We start from the raw sequence: 11349 nt of genomic DNA on the forward strand, positions 1-11349 counted from the left end.
TGATAGTGACCGGCTAGACCGGTATCCTGTTAGAGTAATGCTATGATATGTGATCTGTTGATCGATTGTTGTCTATGAACTGCTATATGATTGCTTGATATGTTATATGTGCATTCTATGCTTATGGGCCGGAAGGCAATATGTTATGGGCCGGAAGGCAATATGTTATGGGCCGGAAGGCGATTATGTTGTGTGATGGACCGGAAGGTCGGCGTGGGTAGGACCGGAAGGTTTACCCAGCAGGGACGGAAGTCCCCTGAGACACATGGACCGGAAGGTCAGGGCCTGGAAAGGCGTATATGTGGTTGGTATTCTGGGGGTATCTCACTAAGCTTTCGGGCTTACAGTTGTGGTTTTATGTTTCAGGTTCTCAAGAGTCTGTGGCAAGGCAAAGGCGTGATCGTACTGTTCCTCGCATTGGTGTTTTATGATATGAACCTGGGAAATTACTCTGTTTAATAATGTATTGAAAACCTTTTTGTAACAACGTTAATAAAATGGGTGATTTTGAAAAGTTTTAATTGTTTTGAAATTTTGGACGTTACAATATATATATATATATATATATATATATATATATATATATATATATATATATATATATATATATATATATATATAGCATTAGGTTCATTTGAAACCACCTATATTTTGTGAGACCGTGAGACGCATTTTTTTTATTATTTTATTATTTTTTAGTTAATGCAAGTTCCAAAAATAATATTTAAAAAAAGAATTTTTTGATTTTTCCATTTATTTTGCATTGAAAATTATTTTTTAGAATATGTACAGTGTAATATTCTATTAGAATATTTCACGTATGTTTCAAAAAAAATAGAATTTATTTTTATTTTTATTTTTATTTTTTTTAGTTAATTCAAGTTCCGAAAATAATATTTAAAAAAAGAAATTTTAGATTTTTCCATTTATTCTGCATTTTAAAATTATTTTTTAGAATATGTCAGTGTAATATTCTATTAGAATATTTCATGTATTTTTTTAAAAAAAACGGAATTTTTTTTTTGAAGTTTTTTTAGTTAATTCAAGTTCCGAAAATAATATTTAAAAAAAAAGAATTTTTGGATTTTTCCATTTATTTTGCATTTTAAATTATTTTTAGATTTGGTCTCACGGTCTCACAAAATTAAAATGGTCTCAAATGAACCTGAATATATATATATATATATATATATATATATATATATATATATATATATATATATATATATATATATATATATATATATATATATATATATATATATATATATATATATATATATATATATATATAAGAAAGAGTTATATGGAAAATGAATGATTAGGCAACACATATTTGAACCAATGAAAACATGAAAACACATCACTTCAACAATAAGTTCCACAATACATTACTTGTGAAGAAAGAAATGGACACGTGTCATTTGATTATTGGTTCCGGTAGATGTTGCCCTAATTATTTGTTTTCCATATATATATATATATATATATATATATATATATATATATATATATATATATATATATATATATATATATATATATATATATAAAGAATATGATTTTTTCAAATAGGAATCTTCTCAAAGAAAGTTATAATATTTTCTATCAGAGAACCTTTCTAAGAAGATGGAAAAGGATGTACCAATTATTGACAGTGACATTTTTACGAGACTTGTACCATATAGCTTTTTATTCAATGTTTTTCTAGATTATTATTTATTTTTTTAACGTTTTACTCTGAATCTACATTGATTCAAACTCCTGTAACAAATTTGATAATATGATTCAAATCTGCTTCGTATCTCAGAGTTTTGAATAATCAAAATAATACCTTTACCCATCAAATTAACAGGTTTTCAAATCCGTCTCGTAATCCACATGTTTTTTGAATAATCAAAGCACATTTTACTTAATTCTTAAAGTAATATTTTTTAAATAAAAAAATGTTGATTTAGAAAATGCATTACGTACTCAAAGACTTTCGATTGTAATTAAAAATCACTATTGTAATAACTTCCGCTTGATTTTTTATTGTTGAATGCAATGATACAGAATAAAAATTATAAATTTTCTTCGGGTTGATAAATGACTTTATTGATTTATAAATGAAATGGGTGATTGCTAGATAAAATATATATGAAATCACATCATAAATCTTGGTAGAAGAGTTGAAGTCTATAAGTCGACTCATAGAATCCTATATAAAAACAATTTGGTTTTTGGCATTTGCGCCTTTGGACTTTTGATTGGAAGTAAAAATAACCTTTAACCAGTACAAAATATGAATATATGATTCTAAAATTTATACGGGGTGAGGTATAAAAGGAGTGGATCAATGATGATCCATATCCAACCCTTTTAATAAAATGGTTATTGGGTATGGGTCGTTAACAGGTTAACGGATAAAAAAATTATGCTCTAAGTTCATATAATTAAGGGTTTTGATCGTATTAGGATCAAAACCCGCTCCATTTACAGGTCTACTCATAACTAACTTTTATTTAAAATTTAATGGAATTCCCATGTACACAGGGGCGTAGCTAGGCTTCAGCAAGGTAGGTCCTAGGACCTACCTTTTTTATATAAATACAATAAATATATATATATATATATATAGAAAATATGAATGACCTATCTCATTTTTGCTAAAAGACCCACCTATTTTTCTAAAAGACCTAACTATTTTAGTTTTATTTATATAAGGAACCATGTGGTTTTGGGTTCTAGATTCGCCACTGGTGTTACATAGATAAACTGATATATATATATATATATATATATATATATATATATATATATATATATATATATATATATATATATATATATATATATATATATATTAAAGATATGAAGCTTAGGAATAGTAAACTTGGTATTTTTTGGCAGAAATGGTCCCTATACTTAGCTCCTCATTCTTTACCTATTTTGACATTTTTGGTCCTTGCAATTAATATTTTTACACTTTTTAGGAACATTTTAATATTTAAAGTTTGGCCACAAAACTTTAATGGTTTGACAACTTTGATCCATTTTCTAAAAAATTGCTAACCCTTTAAGTCTCTAACCGTTTTGAAACTTTTGATCCTTGCAGTAAAAACTTTTACATTTTTTCGTAAAAACATGAAAAAAACGGTCCGGGACAAACTCCGGGCTTTTCATCCTTGCACTATCTACGTCTGTCATATTTATCGATTCGGAAACAATATTGAAAGCTTCTAGCCCCGCATTATATAAAAACATTATCATTATACTAAACCATGTGATAAAATAGATTAGTATTAGTATCGAAGTTGAATATTTAATTATTTACAAACAATACAAGTATAACTGAAATTCAAAATATCAACCACATTATATAAAAACAAAAGATCGTATAAAACCGTAACTAATATTAATTCAGGCACAACTTCTCAAACCGACTATCAATAAAGGTCGATATCGCGTAAGACTTCATTTTGATTTTAAGATTTTACACTTTACTTGAGCAAGTCGACATCCATTCATGTCATCGATTCTCAAATCAAATTTTACGGTATTTATTACATGAGATCCTCTAAGTTTTTTATGATGATCCACCATGTGATATCACTAAATCAATAATCAGAGTTGAATTCTTTGTATAGTTGATCAAATAATAATCTCACATACAATTTTAGAATGGAGATTTTTGTTTAGCGATCAAACTTTGAGTGTTGATGCATGTCATTTTCACAAAAAATATCACTAGTTGGCTATTTGGATTTAGGAATTAATAACTAAATAAAACCGATATTTATAATAAGTTATAAGGAATATATTAATAAAAGGTGAACAAATAGAACCATCAATGTGTAACACCCGTAGATTCAGGCTAGTCAATTTAGAGACAATAAGCGTTAAAAATGATTTTTTGATAGAAGATTATTTAGAATAAATAATCTTAACCAAGGTATAGTATATGTCACAAGAATTTCGTACATATAAAGAACGCTGATATTCGACTTATAGTGAAGAAGTTATGACCCGTCGAAGTTTTGTAACAAAACCGGTACAACACCGCGTATCATAAAAAGTGAAATTTTGATAAACTACGTTTGTAGCCTTAGCGATCTAAACGAAACTCGTTGTATATGTTAAACCAAAATCGTGCATATAGAGAACATCTAAATCTGACTTCGTATGAGGAAGTTATGATTTTTCTAAAATTTTGCATAGTAGTACACAGCCTGAAAATCGAATTTTAGATCGATCGCTTTTGAGTCAAAACTACCTAAATGAGAATTCAAGATCTCGTTAATAAGAGCGCAACGATATAAAGATAGTCAAAAACGGATGTCGGATGACAAAGTTATTGATTTTTAACGGACTTTATCTGTCTAAGTCTGTTAAAATATAACTTTAAAAATAAATTCAAAATTAGCCGACAGAGTCTAAAAAAAGTTGTAGATCCCGTCGCTACCTATGCGTGGATATAAAGGACGTAAAAAACGGAGCTCATATGCGAAAGTTGCGGAATTTAGAAGATAACTAATGTTTAAGATTAAGAAGCAAGTGATACATGGCGAGATCTCAACCCTACCTTCTTCCCCACGACATCGCATGTGGTGCTGACACGTGGCTTGAGTACACCCATTGTAGCTCTGTACACCCAGCATACTGATTACACCTAGTGTACCCTTGTGTACGCCCAGCGTACGCAAGAGCTGGCAGCCTATAAATAAGTGGTGTTTTGCCTCATTTCTCCACACCAATTCACTCCAAATCTCTCCCAAACACCCCCAAAACCTCAAGGCTTTTCTCTAGCCCTTCTTAGGAGTTAGAGGCGAGTCTCGAAGTGCCAGAAGAGCCCCAAGAAGAAGAGTTTTCGGCTCAGAAGTTCTACCTATGCAGAGCTTGGTTCCTCGCTAAACTCCCTTAAGTGAGTTATGCTTGCTATAATTTAAGTATAAATTATGTTTAAGTTCATTATAGTTATTATGAACCTATAAACAAGATTTATCGGTGATTCCTAGTGGTTATACTGATTGATCTACTTACGCGGATGATGTCTAGGCTGCGATTTAATGAGGTGTTTAAAATGGGCTTTCCGAACAGTATACTTCATATACCAAACGAACCCTACCTCTGATATGATCCTAGCTGGTTGTTTCTTAATTGATAGATCATGAAAGTAGACTTTGATTTCAGGCCCGACCTGACATATATTAAAAATAAAACCTTGCTTAGGGCCCCCAATTCTAAGGGCCCCACTTAACCCAAATATTAGAGGTTTATCGATTCAGATTCTCGTGCACACCAACAACAGAAGTAGAACCACAGAAACCATTCTCGGCGGAAATTGAATGCGACTATTCTTCTTTCTATGAATCTTTGTGATTATATCCTCATATTTCATTCTTCATTCTCCTCAGAACTGCAGAAAGCCTGAAACCATTACCAGTCTGATTCTCCGATTATCGATTCTTCTTCTTCTGATCAAAAATCACAAAAAGAGGTTGGCTCTAGTGTTGATTCTTCTTTCCAAAAGGTTGTCAAGTGTGAATAATTCAACTGATTTGATGATTATTGAATCCTGATTTAGATCGAGTTCGTTTTTAGCTCGAAGGATTTTCTTACTTACGATTTCTCCCTTGCCATCCTGTGGAAATTGGGATTGCACAGTTTGAATATTTGTAGCTTGTATTCTTTAAAGGATCTTTAGTTTAACATCTAATGCACTTGAAAACTAGTTGTTAGAAGTTCTTGTTAATATGTGGAATTGATTGATTAAAACACAAATAGAGAATTGCCTTTGAATTGTTTTGTTACCTACATAGGTGAAACAACTGATATATATATATATATATATATATATATATATATATATATATGTGTGTGTGTGTGTGTGTGTGTTTTGTTTAGTTTGTAAAAAGAGGTACACTCTCTATTATGCTTTCTTTAATGATATTAATGGATTTTGAAGACATGATGTTAGTAATTTAAGTTTTTTTTTTAATTTTTTTTATGTCTTTTATGTAACACTTCATTTATGTGGACAATGCAGGATCTTGACAAGGCTGAATTCTAAAAAGGTATCAAGTATGTTCTTCTTCGGTTCTTCCTTCGATTCTATATTTCTCCATAACTGATAACATTACTGATTACCTATGATAATGAATTTGTGTCTTGTGATAATCTGATAATCGATGATAAATTTTGTTATTTGCTACACAAAAGAAGGAATGAATCTGTTTATTGAATCAGGTTTAGATTTTGGAACAATTTTGGTTGGAAGTTGCCAAAGGGCCCCAAAATTTTGGTTCGCTTAGAGCCCCCAAACTGGTTGAGCTGCCCATGTTTGATTTAATGATGAATCTAGACTAATAATTATTCGCAATAAATATTATACTAAAATCTAGTAATAATGATACTAGGTTTCGTCGAAGGAAAATAAAATTGTTAGAAGCGAAGCGCTACCCGAATTTCGAGTCGTCACTTGAGCAAGTGAGTCCATAGTCCCTTTCATGAACATGATTTTAATACAAGTATTAATAGAATATTAAATATAAGTTAAAAGCTTATATGTGAGTTATATGCTTATTATTTGGAAATATGTGTTATATGTATATTTGATGATATACGCTATGCGAACCAGACATGGTTCTATATGTGATGAGATGTATTTACATGATAATAATAATAGAAGTATTATAAATGAGAAGATAAATGTAAGTTAATACTTAATACTCTATATAAATATTACACTAAACTAAGATAGTGTTGTCTAAGCAAGGTTAGTATTGAAAGTTGATTATAAGCATTGTAGGCTTGTTTAGTGATGAAATAAGACTTAAAAAGAGATTCTTAGTTCAATTAACTTTGGATATTGTGTAGTATCTTATTAAGGGTACGTGTGTGATCGGAATAGAGAGTTGAAACTCTGTCCGAGGAGATTGATGATCAGTGGAGTATGTCCTACGTACAAAGTACCAAGTCTTTTTCAAAGCTCTTTGTCTTAGGTTGTACTTATGTCGGGGTATTATTATGTTCTAGGGTATGAGTCATACTCATATCAGGGTACTATAATGTGCCAGAAGTACTATCATGTACAAAGTCCTTCTTTAACACACTATTATGTGTCGGGGTTGGGTGCGGGAGCGTACGGGAGTACTTTATTATTATTTCCCCGTACTTTTTATTTTGAAGAGCTTTAGAGTCATCATTTCTTTTATGAAGTGATCAGACGAGCTTCATGTGTCAACGTTTCCTTTCACGAAGTAATTGAGGGAACTTCGTAGATTGCCTAATAGAGTGTGTCAACAATAGACCAATACCACGTATGTATGATGTGGTATTACCGGATATGGTGAGTCTGAGGGTAAAATACCTCACGGGGTCAGACCACTGTTAGGCAAAGTTTGGTGCTGTATTTTCGGATAGGGTGAGTCTGGGGGTAAAATACCTCACGGTGTTAGACCACTGCTAGACATAGTTGTCTAGATAACCACCCATGACTTAATTGGCATGTTGTTTTTACGAACGGAGGTTTGTGGTGAAACTTATTGCATTCCCCTCATTTGATGTATTTATTAATCCTCGTTTCCTTCCAGGAAATTTCCGAAGCATCGTTGTCAGTTTGTTGTTTATATTGATCCTTTAGGCTAGATCTTGTAAAATCGTTGTATAGGACCTATATGTGGGAATCGACGAGATAATATAAATTGTTTTAGAGATATGATATATTTGTGTTAATGATAATAGTTGGATTTGCATGTTTAAGTTATACATTGTTATCACATTGTGGGATTGAAATCCTTATGTACACACCAGGTTTCCCAACCTAACTCACTTAGTTTATTGTATCACAGGTGGCTATATGAAAGATACATTCTGCTAAGAGATTCAATGAGTATTAGGCCACTAGTTTAATTACTGTAAGACTTGTATATTTCGTTATGCTTATGTTTCTGTATAGACGATGACATCCCAATGTTTTAATATAAATAAAATTCATTTCTTCGGAAATGCTTTGATAATATCATTATCATGTTTTTTGGGAACAAATTCTATAATATTATTCTTTGATTAATGTTAATATTGAAGTTGAATATTTACAAAGAATGAAAGTATAATTGAAATTCCAAATATCAACCACATTATATAAAACAAAAGATCATACAAAACCCTAAGTCATATTAAGTCAAGAACAACTATTTAAACCGACTATCAATAAAGGTCCATGTTGCATGAGGTTCCATTTTGATTTTGACTTTTTTACGTTTTACTTGAGTGGGTCGACATCCATTTAGGTCATCGATTCTCAAGTCACATTTTACGGTATCTACTACATGGGATCCTATAAGTTTTTTACGATGATCCACCATGTGATATCACTAAATCAATATCAGAGCTTAACTTTTTGTATAGTTAATCAAATTATAATCTCACATAAAATTTTATAATGGATTTTTTAATTGGTGACCAAACTGAGTATTGAGTGTTGATGCATATCGTTGTCACAAAAATATCACTAATAGACTATTTGGAAGTACTAATTAATAACTAAATATAAATGATATTTATAATAAATTATAAGGAATCTATATCTATATCATATCATATCATCATATCATTTTTTCTTTCACCACATTCATTTGAAACTCCCATGCATTTTTCATTTCACCACATTCATTTGAAGCTCCCATGACTTTTCAATTTCTTTCTAATAATAATTAGAAGTTGGTCAATAAGGTTAAATAAATATCAAAGCTAAAGTGTAATCATATATAAACTAAATTTCAATATTAAAAATAATATATTTACTTCTACTTATTAAGTGATGTTTTTTAACCTTTAACATATTATACTTAATTTATTAGTTGTAATATATTTCTGGATGTAAACCATTATCGTTTTAAAGATACAATTATGGAATAATTTGTATAAAATACATAAATTATTAATTTGAATATAACATTACAAGGTCAAATTAAATATAAATTTTAGTTTAACTTAAACAACCCAAAGAATATTTTGTAAATAGTTAAAAGTTATTAATTGTAGTGTTTAATTTTCTAATAATGATTATAAGTTGGTTAATAAGGTTAAATAAATATCAAACATAAAGTGTAAACATAAATATACTAAATTTCAATTTTAAAATAATATTTTTACTTCTACTTATAAAATTATGTCTTTAACTTTTGACATATTATACTTGATTTTTAGATTTAATATGTTGTTGTATGTACAACATTATCAGTTTAAAGCTACAACTTTTTAACAGTTTCGACAAAATACTTAAATTTTTATTTTAAATATAACATTACAATGTCAACTTAAATATAAATTTCAGTTCCACTTAAAAAACCAAAGAATATTTTGTAAATAATTAAAAGTGATAAATTCAAAAACTAAATTGTAATCTCAATTTAACTAAAATATTTTTATAATCGTTAAAAGATTTCAAATAAGTAGCTTAAAATAAATTACAATAACAATAGTTAAAAATAACTCTATATAAATGCTTATATTGTTACCTTTAAATTCAAAAAACAATGTTTCATGTTTTAAATAATTATAATGATAGAAATTAAAACATTGTGTAAATAAAATTAATAAAATTAATTAGCAACAACTATAAATAACGTTAAACCATATATTATATTTAATTTTATTCATGTGTAACTCTCGGGTAAAAGTCATTCAAACGATTGAGATTATACAATTATAATAGATGTATATATTATCATATAATTCAAAATAATCAATATATTATATCAATTTCGTAAAGACTTCAACTATATAGGTGTTCAGCGCAACGCGCAGGCATTCGCCTAGTCATTATATCATTATCATTATCATATATACTTATAAAGCTAGCATTTTTTCTTGAATCTCATGCATTTGAAACCCCCTTTTTTAACTTTCCCAAACCACATTCATTTGAAACCTCCTTTTTTAATTAATGCAACTCAAAAGTTTTCTTAATTATGATTTAACACTCCAAAGTTTTATAGCTTATATTATGTTTAATTACCATTTAGTGAAAAGTTTACTATAAAAAGGTCAATCTTTTGGGAAGATATGCATACAAATCATATACAATTTTCAGAAAGAAAACAAACTTAAAGGTTTTTTTGTTGGGTTGAGGTCTTATGACCACTTTTGAATATATGTTATTATATTAGAGCTTTTAATTTGTAAGTTTGTTATATTAATTTGTTTTTATATTTTCTTCGTTTTTGGATTATTGTAATAGAGTCATTGTATATTGTGGTTTACTCGTTAATATATTGATCATATGTTATATACGGTGATGTCGAAAATATTTAATTAAATATTTTAAATATGGTTTTTTTTTTTTTTTTTTTTTTTTTTTTTTTTTTTTTGTAATTGTACCGTTTCAAAAAGATAATTAATTAAAACTCATACATATGTTATACTTTCAATCTCTCTCTCTCTCTCTCTCTTTCTCTCTCGATATATATATATATATATATATATATATATATATATATATATAGGCTTAGGTTATTCTATTCTAATTAATTATTGTGTGGATATCGTATGTTTTGACAATGATAAAGAAAATATGTTGTTTGATAATATAAATATGTTCAATCTTACATAACTATTGTCATTAACACACATTCTCACTAATTAAATAGTTTATAAGGTTATTATACACTTATTATTATTATTCTCATTTCTATCAGAATGTTTGTCAGAATGTTTAGTGGGTCGTATTCTGTCAGAATGAAAATGAGTAAAGAACGATGTGTGAGAACAAAAATAAATAATAATTAGCGAGAATGCATGAAAATGACGATAATTATTGTAAGGTTGAACGTATTTGCATTGCTAAACAACTTATTCTCTTAGTAATTTTCACAGCATACGATATCCGCATAGCAATTAGTTAGAATACTTGAACCTAACTATATATATATATATATATATATATATATATATATATATATATATATATATATATATATATATATATATATATATATATATATAATAGAGGTCAAAACACTTCAACCAAAATTCATTTAAAATTTAATATTTCAAATGCTTTTTAGTAATGATTGTAAAAATTTCAAGATGTGTTACTTAATTGATTGATTAATAAAAATATTAATGTTTTGAAACTCCTAACTCTTAAACTTATATTATTTAATGTGTTAGTTAACTAAAATATTTTTCCTACATAAATATAACATTTTTATGTTTGGTTATTCATATTTGTTTATGTAATTAGAAAACAAGGTGTACATAGAATGACTACTTCAATTTCACATAGGAATCGATACCACTAGAGAGGTATATTGTCTTTAACTGGTGGTAGGAGATCCACATACCCTTTTTAATTATTTATAT

The sequence above is a fragment of the Lactuca sativa genome, chromosome 3, assembly GCF_002870075.4.
Source record: "Lactuca sativa cultivar Salinas chromosome 3, Lsat_Salinas_v11, whole genome shotgun sequence".
NCBI classification, from domain to species: domain Eukaryota; kingdom Viridiplantae; phylum Streptophyta; class Magnoliopsida; order Asterales; family Asteraceae; genus Lactuca; species Lactuca sativa.